The sequence below is a fragment of the Carassius gibelio genome, chromosome B19, assembly GCF_023724105.1.
Source record: "Carassius gibelio isolate Cgi1373 ecotype wild population from Czech Republic chromosome B19, carGib1.2-hapl.c, whole genome shotgun sequence".
NCBI classification, from domain to species: Eukaryota; Metazoa; Chordata; class Actinopteri; order Cypriniformes; family Cyprinidae; genus Carassius; species Carassius gibelio.
In genome coordinates, this window is record NC_068414.1 from 1,628,371 (window position 1) to 1,649,754 (window position 21,384).

The 21,384-nt window shown below is 46.9% G+C and overlaps 14 non-coding genes across 14 annotated transcripts; 2 read left to right on the top strand and 12 right to left on the bottom strand.

The window, feature by feature from the left end:
• Nucleotides 1-1,493: 1,493 nt before the first annotated feature.
• On the bottom strand, nucleotides 1,494-1,565 carry trnad-guc (transfer RNA aspartic acid (anticodon GUC)). The gene has a single exon. It is a non-coding gene; the product is annotated as a tRNA-Asp (tRNA).
• A 1,052-nt stretch (nucleotides 1,566-2,617) lies between these two features.
• On the top strand, nucleotides 2,618-2,732 carry LOC127980483 (U5 spliceosomal RNA). Its single transcript, XR_008159506.1, has one exon. It is a non-coding gene; the product is annotated as a U5 spliceosomal RNA (small nuclear RNA).
• An 802-nt stretch (nucleotides 2,733-3,534) lies between these two features.
• On the bottom strand, nucleotides 3,535-3,606 carry trnad-guc (transfer RNA aspartic acid (anticodon GUC)). Its single transcript has one exon. It is a non-coding gene; the product is annotated as a tRNA-Asp (tRNA).
• A 1,611-nt stretch (nucleotides 3,607-5,217) lies between these two features.
• trnad-guc (transfer RNA aspartic acid (anticodon GUC)) lies at nucleotides 5,218-5,289 on the bottom strand. The gene has a single exon. It is a non-coding gene; the product is annotated as a tRNA-Asp (tRNA).
• Nucleotides 5,290-6,890: 1,601 nt separating this feature from the next.
• On the bottom strand, nucleotides 6,891-6,962 carry trnad-guc (transfer RNA aspartic acid (anticodon GUC)). The gene has a single exon. It is a non-coding gene; the product is annotated as a tRNA-Asp (tRNA).
• A 1,600-nt stretch (nucleotides 6,963-8,562) lies between these two features.
• Nucleotides 8,563-8,634, bottom strand: trnad-guc (transfer RNA aspartic acid (anticodon GUC)). Its single transcript has one exon. It is a non-coding gene; the product is annotated as a tRNA-Asp (tRNA).
• Nucleotides 8,635-9,683: 1,049 nt separating this feature from the next.
• LOC127980484 (U5 spliceosomal RNA) lies at nucleotides 9,684-9,798 on the top strand. The gene has a single exon (XR_008159507.1). It is a non-coding gene; the product is annotated as a U5 spliceosomal RNA (small nuclear RNA).
• An 803-nt stretch (nucleotides 9,799-10,601) lies between these two features.
• Nucleotides 10,602-10,673, bottom strand: trnad-guc (transfer RNA aspartic acid (anticodon GUC)). The gene has a single exon. It is a non-coding gene; the product is annotated as a tRNA-Asp (tRNA).
• Nucleotides 10,674-12,286: 1,613 nt separating this feature from the next.
• On the bottom strand, nucleotides 12,287-12,358 carry trnad-guc (transfer RNA aspartic acid (anticodon GUC)). The gene has a single exon. It is a non-coding gene; the product is annotated as a tRNA-Asp (tRNA).
• A 1,614-nt stretch (nucleotides 12,359-13,972) lies between these two features.
• trnad-guc (transfer RNA aspartic acid (anticodon GUC)) lies at nucleotides 13,973-14,044 on the bottom strand. The gene has a single exon. It is a non-coding gene; the product is annotated as a tRNA-Asp (tRNA).
• A 1,612-nt stretch (nucleotides 14,045-15,656) lies between these two features.
• trnad-guc (transfer RNA aspartic acid (anticodon GUC)) lies at nucleotides 15,657-15,728 on the bottom strand. The gene has a single exon. It is a non-coding gene; the product is annotated as a tRNA-Asp (tRNA).
• A 1,613-nt stretch (nucleotides 15,729-17,341) lies between these two features.
• On the bottom strand, nucleotides 17,342-17,413 carry trnad-guc (transfer RNA aspartic acid (anticodon GUC)). Its single transcript has one exon. It is a non-coding gene; the product is annotated as a tRNA-Asp (tRNA).
• Nucleotides 17,414-19,027: 1,614 nt separating this feature from the next.
• Nucleotides 19,028-19,099, bottom strand: trnad-guc (transfer RNA aspartic acid (anticodon GUC)). The gene has a single exon. It is a non-coding gene; the product is annotated as a tRNA-Asp (tRNA).
• A 1,612-nt stretch (nucleotides 19,100-20,711) lies between these two features.
• On the bottom strand, nucleotides 20,712-20,783 carry trnad-guc (transfer RNA aspartic acid (anticodon GUC)). Its single transcript has one exon. It is a non-coding gene; the product is annotated as a tRNA-Asp (tRNA).
• Nucleotides 20,784-21,384: the final 601 nt, after the last annotated feature.

The window sequence follows — 21,384 nt, forward strand, 5'->3', positions numbered from 1 at the left end:
TAGCACCGTAAAATTTCTGATGGACCCATCATTAGCTGAAGTCACATAACACTTGGAACACTACCCGTAGCAGGGGTCATTGTTTGGACTCTTTTTTTTTTTAAATTGCGCTTTAAACAAAAAGTATTGCGTCAATGCAACTGAACAACATTAATTAGGAACACAGTGCGTCAAAAAGCAAAATGACAGTTAAAGGCATTTCGTTATTGAACTCTTTGATGACATCATTCAGCTAAGTTCAGTTTAAATAGTATCTGTGCAATAATTTGCAATCAAGTCAACGATATCGCTGTACTTGAAGTGTCCCCAGCTCCGCCTGCCAGAAGCGACAGAGGCAAGAAACCAAAACTCGATCGGTGAAAGGATGGAGAAAAAACCCGGTGAGAAACCAGGCTCAGTCGGGGAGAAAGTTCTCCCCTTGTCAGACGAAACCAGTAGATCAGCTCCAGGCTGCAGGAATGTCAGACTGTGCAGAAGAATCATCTGTTTCCTGTGGTCTTGTCCAGGTGGTCTTTACAAGGGATTTGTATCTGCGGCTCATCTAGTTGTCACGGTCTCCGCTGTGTTTCTGGGCCATAGAGGTCCTTTCTAGGTGTTGATCCACCATCTTCTCTGGATACGGACTGGATCCGGGTGACTGAAGCGGATACAGACTGGATCTGGTGGCTACGGTGACCTCGGAATAAGGGATTTCTTTAAAAGACTTTTTTTTTCATATAAGATTTTATCCAACTTTTCAGATAGAGGCATGAGAAAGAGATTGCCTTGATTGGGCTTTTGGTTATTATAGGCACTCTCTGCGTTTGACCACTTCGTGTTTATTTAGCCGGATGGGAAGGCAGCGCTTTCTTGTACGTGACGGGATGCAAATTCTTGAAGGCTCTCTTTAGTGACGGGTCCAAACAAAGATCTCATCTGCTCCTCTAGCCCTATCGGCGACTCGTGCACTTCGAGCCTTCTTAGTGACGGCGCAAGTTGCTGACTGCTGACTGCGTTGGTGGTATAGTGGTGAGCATAGCTGCCTTCCAAGCAGTTGGAGAGAGCAGTGCGCATGTCCTTTGGCTCGGGCTGACGTCGAAGCAGAACTCCCTCTGTGACCTGTGCCTCCACCCAAAACTTTTGGATGGAATAATTTCGGATGGACCCATCATTAGCTGAAGTCGCATAACACTTGCAACACTACCGGTAGCAGGGGTCATTGTTTGGACTCTTTTTTTTTTTTTTTTAATTGCGCTTTAAACAAAAAGTATTGTGTCAATGCAACTGAACAACATTTATTAGGAACACAGTGCGTCAATAAAGCTACTGACTTCCGCCTGCGTTGGTGGTATAGTGGTGAGCATAGCTGCCTTCCAAGCAGTTGACCCGGGTTCGATTCCCGGCCAACGCATGTCCTTTGGCTCGGGCTGACGTCGAAGCAGAACTCCTTCTGTGACCTGCGACTCCAACCAAACATTTTGGATGGATCATTCGGAAGACGAAAAGAACCAGCTCTCCCCGTCGGGGAATCGAACCCCGGTCTTCCGCGTGACAGGCGGAGATACTGTCCACTATACTAACGAGGAGCCGTGCATGCTGCCGTTTCTCCCCCAACTGACGGCACTGCACTGACATAACTAAACAATGCATGGCTTCTTCTGACGCAGACCCAGCCCTAGCACCGTAAAATTTCTGATGGACCCATCATTAGCTGAAGTCGCATAACACTTGGAACACTACCCGTAGCAGGGGTCATTGTTTGGACTCTTTTTTTTTTTTTTTTTTTTTAAATTGCGCTTTAAACAAAAAGTATTGCGTCAATGCAACTGAACAACATTAATTAGGAACACAGTGCGTCAAAAAGCAAAATGACAGTTAAAGGCATTTCGTTATTGAACTCTTTGATGACATCATTCAGCTAAGTTCAGTTTAAATAGTATCTGTGCAATAATTTGCAATCAAGTCAACGATATCGCTGTACATGAAGTGTCCCCAGCTCCGCCTGCCAGAAGCGACAGAGGCAAGAAACCAAAACTCGATCGGTGAAAGGATGGAGAAAAAACCCGGTGAGAAACCAGGCTCAGTCGGGGAGACAGTTCTCCCCTTGTCAGACGAAACCAGTAGATCAGCTCCAGGCTGCAGGAATGTCAGACTGTGCAGAAGAATCATCTGTTTCCTGTGGTCTTGTCCAGGTGGTCTTTACAAGGGATTTGTATCTGCGGCTCATCTAGTTGTCACGGTCTCCGCTGTGTTTCTGGGCCATAGAGGTCCTTTCTAGGTGTTGATCCACCATCTTCTCTGGATACGGACTGGATCCGGGTGACTGAAGCGGATACAGACTGGATCTGGTGGCTACGGTGACCTCGGAATAAGGGATTTCTTTAAAAGACTTTTTTTTTCATATAAGATTTTATCCAACTTTTCAGATAGAGGCATGAGAAAGAGATTGCCTTGATTGGGCTTTTGGTTATTGGTGGACCGAGAGGACTTTTTTGAGTTTTACTCCTCCCTTTTGGAGTGGGGGGGGGGGGGGGGTGCTGACTAAACACATGTGGGCAGGCATTGTCACCCTTGATGACCCTTGGCGAGCGTAGTAGTTTAACAGAGGCAGCGCACAGGCCCGAGGGTTTGGAGACACAGCTCGAGTTTCTCTTCATTGTCGCATAAATCTTTCGCCTTTTACTAAAGATTTCCGTGGAGGGGAACTTTTGCGAGTGACCTGTATTTTTGGGTGCTCTGCTCACAGCAGAGCTACATCGAAATGTCAAGAGCAGAATCAGTTTGACCGTCCGGCAGCATGCTGCGAGAGGGCTTGCCACTGGTCATCGTCTGAATAGGCACTCTCTGCGTTTGACCACTTCGTGTTTATTTAGCCGGATGGGAAGGCAGCGCTTTCTTGTACGTGACGGGATGCAAATTCTTGAAGGCTCTCTTTAGTGACGGGTCCAAACAAAGATCTCATCTGCTCCTCTAGCCCTATCGGCGACTCGTGCACTTCGAGCCTTCTTAGTGACGGCGCAAGTTGCTGACTGCTGACTGCGTTGGTGGTATAGTGGTGAGCATAGCTGCCTTCCAAGCAGTTGACCCGGATTCGATTCCCGGCCAACGCATATCCTTTGGCTCGGGCTGACGTCGAAGCAGAACTCCCTCTGTGACCTGTGCCTCCACCCAAAACTTTTGGATGGAATAATTTCGGATGGACCCATCATTAGCTGAAGTCGCATAACACTTGCAACACTACCGGTAGCAGGGGTCATTGTTTGGACTCTTTTTTTTTTTTTTTTTTTTAATTGCGCTTTAAACAAAAAGTATTGTGTCAATGCAACTGAACAACATTTATTAGGAACACAGTGCGTCAATAAAGCTACTGACTTTCGCCTGCGTTGGTGGTATAGTGGTGAGCATAGCTGCCTTCCAAGCAGTTGACCCGGGTTCGATTCCCGGCCAACGCATGTCCTTTGGCTCGGGCTGACGTCGAAGCAGAACTCCTTCTGTGACCTGCGACTCCAACCAAACATTTTGGATGGATCATTCGGAAGACGAAAAGAACCAGCTCTCCCCGTCGGGGAATCGAACCCCGGTCTTCCGCGTGACAGGCGGAGATACTGTCCACTATACTAACGAGGAGCCGTGCATGCTGCCGTTTCTCCCCCAACTGACGGCACTGCACTGACATAACTAAACAATGCATGGCTTCTTCTGACGCAGACCCAGCCCTAGCACCGTAAAATTTCTGATGGACCCATCATTAGCTGAAGTCACATAACACTTGGAACACTACCCGTAGCAGGGGTCATTGTTTGGACTCTTTTTTTTTTTTTTTTTTTTAAATTGCGCTTTAAACAAAAAGTATTGCGTCAATGCAACTGAACAACATTAATTAGGAACACAGTGCGTCAAAAAGCAAAATGACAGTTAAAGGCATTTCGTTATTGAACTCTTTGATGACATCATTCAGCTAAGTTCAGTTTAAATAGTATCTGTGCAATAATTTGCAATCAAGTCAACGATATCGCTGTACTTGAAGTGTCCCCAGCTCCGCCTGCCAGAAGCGACAGAGGCAAGAAACCAAAACTCGATCGGTGAAAGGATGGAGAAAAAACCCGGTGAGAAACCAGGCTCAGTCGGGGAGAAAGTTCTCCCCTTGTCAGACGAAACCAGTAGATCAGCTCCAGGCTGCAGGAATGTCAGACTGTGCAGAAGAATCATCTGTTTCCTGTGGTCTTGTCCAGGTGGTCTTTACAAGGGATTTGTATCTGCGGCTCATCTAGTTGTCACGGTCTCCGCTGTGTTTCTGGGCCATAGAGGTCCTTTCTAGGTGTTGATCCACCATCTTCTCTGGATACGGACTGGATCCGGGTGACTGAAGCGGATACAGACTGGATCTGGTGGCTACGGTGACCTCGGAATAAGGGATTTCTTTAAAAGACTTTTTTTTTCATATAAGATTTTATCCAACTTTTCAGATAGAGGCATGAGAAAGAGATTGCCTTGATTGGGCTTTTGGTTATTATAGGCACTCTCTGCGTTTGACCACTTCGTGTTTATTTAGCCGGATGGGAAGGCAGCGCTTTCTTGTACGTGACGGGATGCAAATTCTTGAAGGCTCTCTTTAGTGACGGGTCCAAACAAAGATCTCATCTGCTCCTCTAGCCCTATCGGCGACTCGTGCACTTCGAGCCTTCTTAGTGACGGCGCAAGTTGCTGACTGCTGACTGCGTTGGTGGTATAGTGGTGAGCATAGCTGCCTTCCAAGCAGTTGACCCGGATTCGATTCCCGGCCAACGCATATCCTTTGGCTCGGGCTGACCTCGAAGCAGAACTCCCTCTGTGACCTGTGCCTCCACCCAAAACTTTTGGATGGAATAATTTCGGATGGACCCATCATTAGCTGAAGTCGCATAACACTTGCAACACTACCGGTAGCAGGGGTCATTGTTTGGACTCTTTTTTTTTTTTTTTTTTTTTTTTAATTGCGCTTTAAACAAAAAGTATTGTGTCAATGCAACTGAACAACATTTATTAGGAACACAGTGCGTCAATAAAGCTACTGACTTCCGCCTGCGTTGGTGGTATAGTGGTGAGCATAGCTGCCTTCCAAGCAGTTGACCCGGGTTCGATTCCCGGCCAACGCATGTCCTTTGGCTCGGGCTGACGTCGAAGCAGAACTCCTTCTGTGACCTGCGACTCCAACCAAACATTTTGGATGGATCATTCGGAAGACGAAAAGAACCAGCTCTCCCCGTCGGGGAATCGAACCCCGGTCTTCCGCGTGACAGGCGGAGATACTGTCCACTATACTAACGAGGAGCCGTGCATGCTGCCGTTTCTCCCCCAACTGACGGCACTGCACTGACATAACTAAACAATGCATGGCTTCTTCTGACGCAGACCCAGCCCTAGCACCGTAAAATTTCTGATGGACCCATCATTTGCTGAAGTCGCATAACACTTGGAACACTACCCGTAGCAGGGGTCATTGTTTGGACTCTTTTTTTTTTTTTTTTTTTTTTAAATTGCGCTTTAAACAGAAAGTATTGCGTCAATGCAACTGAACAACATTAATTAGGAACACAGTGCGTCAAAAAGCAAAATGACAGTTAAAGGCATTTCGTTATTGAACTCTTTGATGACATCATTCAGCTAAGTTCAGTTTAAATAGTATCTGTGCAATAATTTGCAATCAAGTCAACGATATCGCTGTACATGAAGTGTCCCCAGCTCCGCCTGCCAGAAGCGACAGAGGCAAGAAACCAAAACTCGATCGGTGAAAGGATGGAGAAAAAACCCGGTGAGAAACCAGGCTCAGTCGGGGAGACAGTTCTCCCCTTGTCAGACGAAACCAGTAGATCAGCTCCAGGCTGCAGGAATGTCAGACTGTGCAGAAGAATCATCTGTTTCCTGTGGTCTTGTCCAGGTGGTCTTTACAAGGGATTTGTATCTGCGGCTCATCTAGTTGTCACGGTCTCCGCTGTGTTTCTGGGCCATAGAGGTCCTTTCTAGGTGTTGATCCACCATCTTCTCTGGATACGGACTGGATCCGGGTGACTGAAGCGGATACAGACTGGATCTGGTGGCTACGGTGACCTCGGAATAAGGGATTTCTTTAAAAGACTTTTTTTTTCATATAAGATTTTATCCAACTTTTCAGATAGAGGCATGAGAAAGAGATTGCCTTGATTGGGCTTTTGGTTATTATAGGCACTCTCTGCGTTTGACCACTTCGTGTTTATTTAGCCGGATGGGAAGGCAGCGCTTTCTTGTACGTGACGGGATGCAAATTCTTGAAGGCTCTCTTTAGTGACGGGTCCAAACAAAGATCTCATCTGCTCCTCTAGCCCTATCGGCGACTCGTGCACTTCGAGCCTTCTTAGTGACGGCGCAAGTTGCTGACTGCTGACTGCGTTGGTGGTATAGTGGTGAGCATAGCTGCCTTCCAAGCAGTTGGAGAGAGCAGTGCGCATGTCCTTTGGCTCGGGCTGACGTCGAAGCAGAACTCCCTCTGTGACCTGTGCCTCCACCCAAAACTTTTGGATGGAATAATTTCGGATGGACCCATCATTAGCTGAAGTCGCATAACACTTGCAACACTACCGGTAGCAGGGGTCATTGTTTGGACTCTTTTTTTTTTTTTTTTTTTTTTTAATTGCGCTTTAAACAAAAAGTATTGTGTCAATGCAACTGAACAACATTTATTAGGAACACAGTGCGTCAATAAAGCTACTGACTTCCGCCTGCGTTGGTGGTATAGTGGTGAGCATAGCTGCCTTCCAAGCAGTTGACCCGGGTTCGATTCCCGGCCAACGCATGTCCTTTGGCTCGGGCTGACGTCGAAGCAGAACTCCTTCTGTGACCTGCGACTCCAACCAAACATTTTGGATGGATCATTCGGAAGACGAAAAGAACCAGCTCTCCCCGTCGGGGAATCGAACCCCGGTCTTCCGCGTGACAGGCGGAGATACTGTCCACTATACTAACGAGGAGCCGTGCATGCTGCCGTTTCTCCCCCAACTGACGGCACTGCACTGACATAACTAAACAATGCATGGCTTCTTCTGACGCAGACCCAGCCCTAGCACCGTAAAATTTCTGATGGACCCATCATTAGCTGAAGTCGCATAACACTTGGAACACTACCCGTAGCAGGGGTCATTGTTTGGACTCTTTTTTTTTTTTTTTTTTTTTTAATTGCGCTTTAAACAAAAAGTATTGCGTCAATGCAACTGAACAACATTAATTAGGAACACAGTGCGTCAAAAAGCAAAATGACAGTTAAAGGCATTTCGTTATTGAACTCTTTGATGACATCATTCAGCTAAGTTCAGTTTAAATAGTATCTGTGCAATAATTTGCAATCAAGTCAACGATATCGCTGTACATGAAGTGTCCCCAGCTCCGCCTGCCAGAAGCGACAGAGGCAAGAAACCAAAACTCGATCGGTGAAAGGATGGAGAAAAAACCCGGTGAGAAACCAGGCTCAGTCGGGGAGACAGTTCTCCCCTTGTCAGACGAAACCAGTAGATCAGCTCCAGGCTGCAGGAATGTCAGACTGTGCAGAAGAATCATCTGTTTCCTGTGGTCTTGTCCAGGTGGTCTTTACAAGGGATTTGTATCTGCGGCTCATCTAGTTGTCACGGTCTCCGCTGTGTTTCTGGGCCATAGAGGTCCTTTCTAGGTGTTGATCCACCATCTTCTCTGGATACGGACTGGATCCGGGTGACTGAAGCGGATACAGACTGGATCTGGTGGCTACGGTGACCTCGGAATAAGGGATTTCTTTAAAAGACTTTTTTTTTCATATAAGATTTTATCCAACTTTTCAGATAGAGGCATGAGAAAGAGATTGCCTTGATTGGGCTTTTGGTTATTATAGGCACTCTCTGCGTTTGACCACTTCGTGTTTATTTAGCCGGATGGGAAGGCAGCGCTTTCTTGTACGTGACGGGATGCAAATTCTTGAAGGCTCTCTTTAGTGACGGGTCCAAACAAAGATCTCATCTGCTCCTCTAGCCCTATCGGCGACTCGTGCACTTCGAGCCTTCTTAGTGACGGCGCAAGTTGCTGACTGCTGACTGCGTTGGTGGTATAGTGGTGAGCATAGCTGCCTTCCAAGCAGTTGGAGAGAGCAGTGCGCATGTCCTTTGGCTCGGGCTGACGTCGAAGCAGAACTCCCTCTGTGACCTGTGCCTCCACCCAAAACTTTTGGATGGAATAATTTCGGATGGACCCATCATTAGCTGAAGTCGCATAACACTTGCAACACTACCGGTAGCAGGGGTCATTGTTTGGACTCTTTTTTTTTTTTTTTTTTTTTTTAATTGCGCTTTAAACAAAAAGTATTGTGTCAATGCAACTGAACAACATTTATTAGGAACACAGTGCGTCAATAAAGCTACTGACTTCCGCCTGCGTTGGTGGTATAGTGGTGAGCATAGCTGCCTTCCAAGCAGTTGACCCGGGTTCGATTCCCGGCCAACGCATGTCCTTTGGCTCGGGCTGACGTCGAAGCAGAACTCCTTCTGTGACCTGCGACTCCAACCAAACATTTTGGATGGATCATTCGGAAGACGAAAAGAACCAGCTCTCCCCGTCGGGGAATCGAACCCCGGTCTTCCGCGTGACAGGCGGAGATACTGTCCACTATACTAACGAGGAGCCGTGCATGCTGCCGTTTCTCCCCCAACTGACGGCACTGCACTGACATAACTAAACAATGCATGGCTTCTTCTGACGCAGACCCAGCCCTAGCACCGTAAAATTTCTGATGGACCCATCATTAGCTGAAGTCGCATAACACTTGGAACACTACCCGTAGCAGGGGTCATTGTTTGGACTCTTTTTTTTTTTTTTTTTTTTTTAATTGCGCTTTAAACAAAAAGTATTGCGTCAATGCAACTGAACAACATTAATTAGGAACACAGTGCGTCAAAAAGCAAAATGACAGTTAAAGGCATTTCGTTATTGAACTCTTTGATGACATCATTCAGCTAAGTTCAGTTTAAATAGTATCTGTGCAATAATTTGCAATCAAGTCAACGATATCGCTGTACATGAAGTGTCCCCAGCTCCGCCTGCCAGAAGCGACAGAGGGAAGAAACCAAAACTCGATCGGTGAAAGGATGGAGAAAAAACCCGGTGAGAAACCAGGCTCAGTCGGGGAGACAGTTCTCCCCTTGTCAGACGAAACCAGTAGATCAGCTCCAGGCTGCAGGAATGTCAGACTGTGCAGAAGAATCATCTGTTTCCTGTGGTCTTGTCCAGGTGGTCTTTACAAGGGATTTGTATCTGCGGCTCATCTAGTTGTCACGGTCTCCGCTGTGTTTCTGGGCCATAGAGGTCCTTTCTAGGTGTTGATCCACCATCTTCTCTGGATACGGACTGGATCCGGGTGACTGAAGCGGATACAGACTGGATCTGGTGGCTACGGTGACCTCGGAATAAGGGATTTCCTTAAAAGACTTTTTTTTTCATATAAGATTTTATCCAACTTTTCAGATAGAGGCATGAGAAAGAGATTGCCTTGATTGGGCTTTTGGTTATTGGTGGACCGAGAGGACTTTTTTGAGTTTTACTCCTCCCTTTTGGAGTGGGGGGGGGGGGGTGCTGACTAAACACATGTGGGCAGGCATTGTCACCCTTGATGACCCTTGGCGAGCGTAGTAGTTTAACAGAGGCAGCGCACAGGCCCGAGGGTTTGGAGACACAGCTCGAGTTTCTCTTCATTGTCGCATAAATCTTTCGCCTTTTACTAAAGATTTCCGTGGAGGGGAACTTTTGCGAGTGACCTGTATTTTTGGGTGCTCTGCTCACAGCAGAGCTACATCGAAATGTCAAGAGCAGAATCAGTTTGACCGTCCGGCAGCATGCTGCGAGAGGGCTTGCCACTGGTCATCGTCTGAATAGGCACTCTCTGCGTTTGACCACTTCGTGTTTATTTAGCCGGATGGGAAGGCAGCGCTTTCTTGTACGTGACGGGATGCAAATTCTTGAAGGCTCTCTTTAGTGACGGGTCCAAACAAAGATCTCATCTGCTCCTCTAGCCCTATCGGCGACTCGTGCACTTCGAGCCTTCTTAGTGACGGCGCAAGTTGCTGACTGCTGACTGCGTTGGTGGTATAGTGGTGAGCATAGCTGCCTTCCAAGCAGTTGACCCGGATTCGATTCCCGGCCAACGCATATCCTTTGGCTCGGGCTGACGTCGAAGCAGAACTCCCTCTGTGACCTGTGCCTCCACCCAAAACTTTTGGATGGAATAATTTCGGATGGACCCATCATTAGCTGAAGTCGCATAACACTTGCAACACTACCGGTAGCAGGGGTCATTGTTTGGACTCTTTTTTTTTTATTTTTTTTTTAATTGCGCTTTAAACAAAAAGTATTGTGTCAATGCAACTGAACAACATTTATTAGGAACACAGTGCGTCAATAAAGCTACTGACTTCCGCCTGCGTTGGTGGTATAGTGGTGAGCATAGCTGCCTTCCAAGCAGTTGACCCGGGTTCGATTCCCGGCCAACGCATGTCCTTTGGCTCGGGCTGACGTCGAAGCAGAACTCCTTCTGTGACCTGCGACTCCAACCAAACATTTTGGATGGATCATTCGGAAGACGAAAAGAACCAGCTCTCCCCGTCGGGGAATCGAACCCCGGTCTTCCGCGTGACAGGCGGAGATACTGTCCACTATACTAACGAGGAGCCGTGCATGCTGCCGTTTCTCCCCCAACTGACGGCACTGCACTGACATAACTAAACAATGCATGGCTTCTTCTGACGCAGACCCAGCCCTAGCACCGTAAAATTTCTGATGGACCCATCATTAGCTGAAGTCGCATAACACTTGGAACACTACCCGTAGCAGGGGTCATTGTTTGGACTCTTTTTTTTTTTTTTTTTTTTTTTAAATTGCGCTTTAAACAAAAAGTATTGCGTCAATGCAACTGAACAACATTAATTAGGAACACAGTGCGTCAAAAAGCAAAATGACAGTTAAAGGCATTTCGTTATTGAACTCTTTGATGACATCATTCAGCTAAGTTCAGTTTAAATAGTATCTGTGCAATAATTTGCAATCAAGTCAACGATATCGCTGTACTTGAAGTGTCCCCAGCTCCGCCTGCCAGAAGCGACAGAGGCAAGAAACCAAAACTCGATCGGTGAAAGGATGGAGAAAAAACCCGGTGAGAAACCAGGCTCAGTCGGGGAGACAGTTCTCCCCTTGTCAGACGAAACCAGTAGATCAGCTCCAGGCTGCAGGAATGTCAGACTGTGCAGAAGAATCATCTGTTTCCTGTGGTCTTGTCCAGGTGGTCTTTACAAGGGATTTGTATCTGCGGCTCATCTAGTTGTCACGGTCTCCGCTGTGTTTCTGGGCCATAGAGGTCCTTTCTAGGTGTTGATCCACCATCTTCTCTGGATACGGACTGGATCCGGGTGACTGAAGCGGATACAGACTGGATCTGGTGGCTACGGTGACCTCGGAATAAGGGATTTCTTTAAAAGACTTTTTTTTTCATATAAGATTTTATCCAACTTTTCAGATAGAGGCATGAGAAAGAGATTGCCTTGATTGGGCTTTTGGTTATTATAGGCACTCTCTGCGTTTGACCACTTCGTGTTTATTTAGCCGGATGGGAAGGCAGCGCTTTCTTGTACGTGACGGGATGCAAATTCTTGAAGGCTCTCTTTAGTGACGGGTCCAAACAAAGATCTCATCTGCTCCTCTAGCCCTATCGGCGACTCGTGCACTTCGAGCCTTCTTAGTGACGGCGCAAGTTGCTGACTGCTGACTGCGTTGGTGGTATAGTGGTGAGCATAGCTGCCTTCCAAGCAGTTGACCCGGATTCGATTCCCGGCCAACGCATATCCTTTGGCTCGGGCTGACGTCGAAGCAGAACTCCCTCTGTGACCTGTGCCTCCACCCAAAACTTTTGGATGGAATAATTTCGGATGGACCCATCATTAGCTGAAGTCGCATAACACTTGCAACACTACCGGTAGCAGGGGTCATTGTTTGGACTCTTTTTTTTTTTTTTTTTTTTTTTAATTGCGCTTTAAACAAAAAGTATTGTGTCAATGCAACTGAACAACATTTATTAGGAACACAGTGCGTCAATAAAGCTACTGACTTCCGCCTGCGTTGGTGGTATAGTGGTGAGCATAGCTGCCTTCCAAGCAGTTGACCCGGGTTCGATTCCCGGCCAACGCATGTCCTTTGGCTCGGGCTGACGTCGAAGCAGAACTCCTTCTGTGACCTGCGACTCCAACCAAACATTTTGGATGGATCATTCGGAAGACGAAAAGAACCAGCTCTCCCCGTCGGGGAATCGAACCCCGGTCTTCCGCGTGACAGGCGGAGATACTGTCCACTATACTAACGAGGAGCCGTGCATGCTGCCGTTTCTCCCCCAACTGACGGCACTGCACTGACATAACTAAACAATGCATGGCTTCTTCTGACGCAGACCCAGCCCTAGCACCGTAAAATTTCTGATGGACCCATCATTTGCTGAAGTCGCATAACACTTGGAACACTACCCGTAGCAGGGGTCATTGTTTGGACTCTTTTTTTTTTTTTTTTTTTTTTAAATTGCGCTTTAAACAGAAAGTATTGCGTCAATGCAACTGAACAACATTAATTAGGAACACAGTGCGTCAAAAAGCAAAATGACAGTTAAAGGCATTTCGTTATTGAACTCTTTGATGACATCATTCAGCTAAGTTCAGTTTAAATAGTATCTGTGCAATAATTTGCAATCAAGTCAACGATATCGCTGTACATGAAGTGTCCCCAGCTCCGCCTGCCAGAAGCGACAGAGGCAAGAAACCAAAACTCGATCGGTGAAAGGATGGAGAAAAAACCCGGTGAGAAACCAGGCTCAGTCGGGGAGACAGTTCTCCCCTTGTCAGACGAAACCAGTAGATCAGCTCCAGGCTGCAGGAATGTCAGACTGTGCAGAAGAATCATATGTTTCCTGTGGTCTTGTCCAGGTGGTCTTTACAAGGGATTTGTATCTGCGGCTCATCTAGTTGTCACGGTCTCCGCTGTGTTTCTGGGCCATAGAGGTCCTTTCTAGGTGTTGATCCACCATCTTCTCTGGATACGGACTGGATCCGGGTGACTGAAGCGGATACAGACTGGATCTGGTGGCTACGGTGACCTCGGAATAAGGGATTTCTTTAAAAGACTTTTTTTTTCATATAAGATTTTATCCAACTTTTCAGATAGAGGCATGAGAAAGAGATTGCCTTGATTGGGCTTTTGGTTATTATAGGCACTCTCTGCGTTTGACCACTTCGTGTTTATTTAGCCGGATGGGAAGGCAGCGCTTTCTTGTACGTGACGGGATGCAAATTCTTGAAGGCTCTCTTTAGTGACGGGTCCAAACAAAGATCTCATCTGCTCCTCTAGCCCTATCGGCGACTCGTGCACTTCGAGCCTTCTTAGTGACGGCACAAGTTGCTGACTGCTGACTGCGTTGGTGGTATAGTGGTGAGCATAGCTGCCTTCCAAGCAGTTGACCCGGATTCGATTCCCGGCCAACGCATATCCTTTGGCTCGGGCTGACGTCGAAGCAGAACTCCCTCTGTGACCTGTGCCTCCACCCAAAACTTTTGGATGGAATAATTTCGGATGGACCCATCATTAGCTGAAGTCGCATAACACTTGCAACACTACCGGTAGCAGGGGTCATTGTTTGGACTCTTTTTTTTTTTTTTTTTTTTTTTTTAATTGCGCTTTAAACAAAAAGTATTGTGTCAATGCAACTGAACAACATTTATTAGGAACACAGTGCGTCAATAAAGCTACTGACTTCCGCCTGCGTTGGTGGTATAGTGGTGAGCATAGCTGCCTTCCAAGCAGTTGACCCGGGTTCGATTCCCGGCCAACGCATGTCCTTTGGCTCGGGCTGACGTCGAAGCAGAACTCCTTCTGTGACCTGCGACTCCAACCAAACATTTTGGATGGATCATTCGGAAGACGAAAAGAACCAGCTCTCCCCGTCGGGGAATCGAACCCCGGTCTTCCGCGTGACAGGCGGAGATACTGTCCACTATACTAACGAGGAGCCGTGCATGCTGCCGTTTCTCCCCCAACTGACGGCACTGCACTGACATAACTAAACAATGCATGGCTTCTTCTGACGCAGACCCAGCCCTAGCACCGTAAAATTTCTGATGGACCCATCATTTGCTGAAGTCGCATAACACTTGGAACACTACCCGTAGCAGGGGTCATTGTTTGGACTCTTTTTTTTTTTTTTTTTTTTTAAATTGCGCTTTAAACAGAAAGTATTGCGTCAATGCAACTGAACAACATTAATTAGGAACACAGTGCGTCAAAAAGCAAAATGACAGTTAAAGGCATTTCGTTATTGAACTCTTTGATGACATCATTCAGCTAAGTTCAGTTTAAATAGTATCTGTGCAATAATTTGCAATCAAGTCAACGATATCGCTGTACATGAAGTGTCCCCAGCTCCGCCTGCCAGAAGCGACAGAGGCAAGAAACCAAAACTCGATCGGTGAAAGGATGGAGAAAAAACCCGGTGAGAAACCAGGCTCAGTCGGGGAGACAGTTCTCCCCTTGTCAGACGAAACCAGTAGATCAGCTCCAGGCTGCAGGAATGTCAGACTGTGCAGAAGAATCATCTGTTTCCTGTGGTCTTGTCCAGGTGGTCTTTACAAGGGATTTGTATCTGCGGCTCATCTAGTTGTCACGGTTTCCGCTGTGTTTCTGGGCCATAGAGGTCCTTTCTAGGTGTTGATCCACCATCTTCTCTGGATACGGACTGGATCCGGGTGACTGAAGCGGATACAGACTGGATCTGGTGGCTACGGTGACCTCGGAATAAGGGATTTCTTTAAAAGACTTTTTTTTTCATATAAGATTTTATCCAACTTTTCAGATAGAGGCATGAGAAAGAGATTGCCTTGATTGGGCTTTTGGTTATTATAGGCACTCTCTGCGTTTGACCACTTCGTGTTTATTTAGCCGGATGGGAAGGCAGCGCTTTCTTGTACGTGACGGGATGCAAATTCTTGAAGGCTCTCTTTAGTGACGGGTCCAAACAAAGATCTCATCTGCTCCTCTAGCCCTATCGGCGACTCGTGCACTTCGAGCCTTCTTAGTGACGGCGCAAGTTGCTGACTGCTGACTGCGTTGGTGGTATAGTGGTGAGCATAGCTGCCTTCCAAGCAGTTGACCCGGATTCGATTCCCGGCCAACGCATATCCTTTGGCTCGGGCTGACGTCGAAGCAGAACTCCCTCTGTGACCTGTGCCTCCACCCAAAACTTTTGGATGGAATAATTTCGGATGGACCCATCATTAGCTGAAGTCGCATAACACTTGCAACACTACCGGTAGCAGGGGTCATTGTTTGGACTCTTTTTTTTTTTTTTTTTTTTTTTTAATTGCGCTTTAAACAAAAAGTATTGTGTCAATGCAACTGAACAACATTTATTAGGAACACAGTGCGTCAATAAAGCTACTGACTTCCGCCTGCGTTGGTGGTATAGTGGTGAGCATAGCTGCCTTCCAAGCAGTTGACCCGGGTTCGATTCCCGGCCAACGCATGTCCTTTGGCTCGGGCTGACGTCGAAGCAGAACTCCTTCTGTGACCTGCGACTCCAACCAAACATTTTGGATGGATCATTCGGAAGACGAAAAGAACCAGCTCTCCCCGTCGGGGAATCGAACCCCGGTCTTCCGCGTGACAGGCGGAGATACTGTCCACTATACTAACGAGGAGCCGTGCATGCTGCCGTTTCTCCCCCAACTGACGGCACTGCACTGACATAACTAAACAATGCATGGCTTCTTCTGACGCAGACCCAGCCCTAGCACCGTAAAATTTCTGATGGACCCATCATTAGCTGAAGTCGCATAACACTTGGAACACTACCCGTAGCAGGGGTCATTGTTTGGACTCTTTTTTTTTTTTTTTTTTTTTTTAAATTGCGCTTTAAACAAAAAGTATTGCGTCAATGCAACTGAACAACATTAATTAGGAACACAGTGCGTCAAAAAGCAAAATGACAGTTAAAGGCATTTCGTTATTGAACTCTTTGATGACATCATTCAGCTAAGTTCAGTTTAAATAGTATCTGTGCAATAATTTGCAATCAAGTCAACGATATCGCTGTACTTGAAGTGTCCCCAGCTCCGCCTGCCAGAAGCGACAGAGGCAAGAAACCAAAACTCGATCGGTGAAAGGATGGAGAAAAAACCCGGTGAGAAACCAGGCTCAGTCGGGGAGAAAGTTCTCCCCTTGTCAGACGAAACCAGTAGATCAGCTCCAGGCTGCAGGAATGTCAGACTGTGCAGAAGAATCATCTGTTTCCTGTGGTCTTGTCCAGGTGGTCTTTACAAGGGATTTGTATCTGCGGCTCATCTAGTTGTCACGGTCTCCGCTGTGTTTCTGGGCCATAGAGGTCCTTTCTAGGTGTTGATCCACCATCTTCTCTGGATACGGACTGGATCCGGGTGACTGAAGCGGATACAGACTGGATCTGGTGGCTACGGTGACCTCGGAATAAGGGATTTCTTTAAAAGACTTTTTTTTTCATATAAGATTTTATCCAACTTTTCAGATAGAGGCATGAGAAAGAGATTGCCTTGATTGGGCTTTTGGTTATTATAGGCACTCTCTGCGTTTGACCACTTCGTGTTTATTTAGCCGGATGGGAAGGCAGCGCTTTCTTGTACGTGACGGGATGCAAATTCTTGAAGGCTCTCTTTAGTGACGGGTCCAAACAAAGATCTCATCTGCTCCTCTAGCCCTATCGGCGACTCGTGCACTTCGAGCCTTCTTAGTGACGGCGCAAGTTGCTGACTGCTGACTGCGTTGGTGGTATAGTGGTGAGCATAGCTGCCTTCCAAGCAGTTGACCCGGATTCGATTCCCGGCCAACGCATATCCTTTGGCTCGGGCTGACGTCGAAGCAGAACTCCCTCTGTGACCTGTGCCTCCACCCAAAACTTTTGGATGGAATAATTTCGGATGGACCCATCATTAGCTGAAGTCGCATAACACTTGCAACACTACCGGTAGCAGGGGTCATTGTTTGGACTCTTTTTTTTTTTTTTTTTTTTTTTAATTGCGCTTTAAACAAAAAGTATTGTGTCAATGCAACTGAACAACATTTATTAGGAACACAGTGCGTCAATAAAGCTACTGACTTCCGCCTGCGTTGGTGGTATAGTGGTGAGCATAGCTGCCTTCCAAGCAGTTGACCCGGGTTCGATTCCCGGCCAACGCATGTCCTTTGGCTCGGGCTGACGTCGAAGCAGAACTCCTTCTGTGACCTGCGACTCCAACCAAACATTTTGGATGGATCATTCGGAAGACGAAAAGAACCAGCTCTCCCCGTCGGGGAATCGAACCCCGGTCTTCCGCGTGACAGGCGGAGATACTGTCCACTATACTAACGAGGAGCCGTGCATGCTGCCGTTTCTCCCCCAACTGACGGCACTGCACTGACATAACTAAACAATGCATGGCTTCTTCTGACGCAGACCCAGCCCTAGCACCGTAAAATTTCTGATGGACCCATCATTTGCTGAAGTCGCATAACACTTGGAACACTACCCGTAGCAGGGGTCATTGTTTGGACTCTTTTTTTTTTTTTTTTTTTTTTAAATTGCGCTTTAAACAGAAAGTATTGCGTCAATGCAACTGAACAACATTAATTAGGAACACAGTGCGTCAAAAAGCAAAATGACAGTTAAAGGCATTTCGTTATTGAACTCTTTGATGACATCATTCAGCTAAGTTCAGTTTAAATAGTATCTGTGCAATAATTTGCAATCAAGTCAACGATATCGCTGTACATGAAGTGTCCCCAGCTCCGCCTGCCAGAAGCGACAGAGGCAAGAAACCAAAACTCGATCGGTGAAAGGATGGAGAAAAAACCCGGTGAGAAACCAGGCTCAGTCGGGGAGACAGTTCTCCCCTTGTCAGACGAAACCAGTAGATCAGCTCCAGGCTGCAGGAATGTCAGACTGTGCAGAAGAATCATATGTTTCCTGTGGTCTTGTCCAGGTGGTCTTTACAAGGGATTTGTATCTGCGGCTCATCTAGTTGTCACGGTCTCCGCTGTGTTTCTGGGCCATAGAGGTCCTTTCTAGGTGTTGATCCACCATCTTCTCTGGATACGGACTGGATCCGGGTGACTGAAGCGGATACAGACTGGATCTGGTGGCTACGGTGACCTCGGAATAAGGGATTTCTTTAAAAGACTTTTTTTTTCATATAAGATTTTATCCAACTTTTCAGATAGAGGCATGAGAAAGAGATTGCCTTGATTGGGCTTTTGGTTATTATAGGCACTCTCTGCGTTTGACCACTTCGTGTTTATTTAGCCGGATGGGAAGGCAGCGCTTTCTTGTACGTGACGGGATGCAAATTCTTGAAGGCTCTCTTTAGTGACGGGTCCAAACAAAGATCTCATCTGCTCCTCTAGCCCTATCGGCGACTCGTGCACTTCGAGCCTTCTTAGTGACGGCACAAGTTGCTGACTGCTGACTGCGTTGGTGGTATAGTGGTGAGCATAGCTGCCTTCCAAGCAGTTGACCCGGATTCGATTCCCGGCCAACGCATATCCTTTGGCTCGGGCTGACGTCGAAGCAGAACTCCCTCTGTGACCTGTGCCTCCACCCAAAACTTTTGGATGGAATAATTTCGGATGGACCCATCATTAGCTGAAGTCGCATAACACTTGCAACACTACCGGTAGCAGGGGTCATTGTTTGGACTCTTTTTTTTTTTTTTTTTTTTTTTTTAATTGCGCTTTAAACAAAAAGTATTGTGTCAATGCAACTGAACAACATTTATTAGGAACACAGTGCGTCAATAAAGCTACTGACTTCCGCCTGCGTTGGTGGTATAGTGGTGAGCATAGCTGCCTTCCAAGCAGTTGACCCGGGTTCGATTCCCGGCCAACGCATGTCCTTTGGCTCGGGCTGACGTCGAAGCAGAACTCCTTCTGTGACCTGCGACTCCAACCAAACATTTTGGATGGATCATTCGGAAGACGAAAAGAACCAGCTCTCCCCGTCGGGGAATCGAACCCCGGTCTTCCGCGTGACAGGCGGAGATACTGTCCACTATACTAACGAGGAGCCGTGCATGCTGCCGTTTCTCCCCCAACTGACGGCACTGCACTGACATAACTAAACAATGCATGGCTTCTTCTGACGCAGACCCAGCCCTAGCACCGTAAAATTTCTGATGGACCCATCATTTGCTGAAGTCGCATAACACTTGGAACACTACCCGTAGCAGGGGTCATTGTTTGGACTCTTTTTTTTTTTTTTTTTTTTTAAATTGCGCTTTAAACAGAAAGTATTGCGTCAATGCAACTGAACAACATTAATTAGGAACACAGTGCGTCAAAAAGCAAAATGACAGTTAAAGGCATTTCGTTATTGAACTCTTTGATGACATCATTCAGCTAAGTTCAGTTTAAATAGTATCTGTGCAATAATTTGCAATCAAGTCAACGATATCGCTGTACATGAAGTGTCCCCAGCTCCGCCTGCCAGAAGCGACAGAGGCAAGAAACCAAAACTCGATCGGTGAAAGGATGGAGAAAAAACCCGGTGAGAAACCAGGCTCAGTCGGGGAGACAGTTCTCCCCTTGTCAGACGAAACCAGTAGATCAGCTCCAGGCTGCAGGAATGTCAGACTGTGCAGAAGAATCATCTGTTTCCTGTGGTCTTGTCCAGGTGGTCTTTACAAGGGATTTGTATCTGCGGCTCATCTAGTTGTCACGGTTTCCGCTGTGTTTCTGGGCCATAGAGGTCCTTTCTAGGTGTTGATCCACCATCTTCTCTGGATACGGACTGGATCCGGGTGACTGAAGCGGATACAGACTGGATCTGGTGGCTACGGTGACCTCGGAATAAGGGATTTCTTTAAAAGACTTTTTTTTTCATATAAGATTTTATCCAACTTTTCAGATAGAGGCATGAGAAAGAGATTGCCTTGATTGGGCTTTTGGTTATTATAGGCACTCTCTGCGTTTGACCACTTCGTGTTTATTTAGCCGGATGGGAAGGCAGCGCTTTCTTGTACGTGACGGGATGCAAATTCTTGAAGGCTCTCTTTAGTGACGGGTCCAAACAAAGATCTCATCTGCTCCTCTAGCCCTATCGGCGACTCGTGCACTTCGAGCCTTCTTAGTGACGGCGCAAGTTGCTGACTGCTGACTGCGTTGGTGGTATAGTGGTGAGCATAGCTGCCTTCCAAGCAGTTGACCCGGATTCGATTCCCGGCCAACGCATATCCTTTGGCTCGGGCTGACGTCGAAGCAGAACTCCCTCTGTGACCTGTGCCTCCACCCAAAACTTTTGGATGGAATAATTTCGGATGGACCCATCATTAGCTGAAGTCGCATAACACTTGCAACACTACCGGTAGCAGGGGTCATTGTTTGGACTCTTTTTTTTTTTTTTTTTTTTTTTTAATTGCGCTTTAAACAAAAAGTATTGTGTCAATGCAACTGAACAACATTTATTAGGAACACAGTGCGTCAATAAAGCTACTGACTTCCGCCTGCGTTGGTGGTATAGTGGTGAGCATAGCTGCCTTCCAAGCAGTTGACCCGGGTTCGATTCCCGGCCAACGCATGTCCTTTGGCTCGGGCTGACGTCGAAGCAGAACTCCTTCTGTGACCTGCGACTCCAACCAAACATTTTGGATGGATCATTCGGAAGACGAAAAGAACCAGCTCTCCCCGTCGGGGAATCGAACCCCGGTCTTCCGCGTGACAGGCGGAGATACTGTCCACTATACTAACGAGGAGCCGTGCATGCTGCCGTTTCTCCCCCAACTGACGGCACTGCACTGACATAACTAAACAATGCATGGCTTCTTCTGACGCAGACCCAGCCCTAGCACCGTAAAATTTCTGATGGACCCATCATTAGCTGAAGTCGCATAACACTTGGAACACTACCCGTAGCAGGGGTCATTGTTTGGACTCTTTTTTTTTTTTTTTTTTTTTTTAAATTGCGCTTTAAACAAAAAGTATTGCGTCAATGCAACTGAACAACATTAATTAGGAACACAGTGCGTCAAAAAGCAAAATGACAGTTAAAGGCATTTCGTTATTGAACTCTTTGATGACATCATTCAGCTAAGTTCAGTTTAAATAGTATCTGTGCAATAATTTGCAATCAAGTCAACGATATCGCTGTACTTGAAGTGTCCCCAGCTCCGCCTGCCAGAAGCGACAGAGGCAAGAAACCAAAACTCGATCGGTGAAAGGATGGAGAAAAAACCCGGTGAGAAACCAGGCTCAGTCGGGGAGAAAGTTCTCCCCTTGTCAGACGAAACCAGTAGATCAGCTCCAGGCTGCAGGAATGTCAGACTGTGCAGAAGAATCATCTGTTTCCTGTGGTCT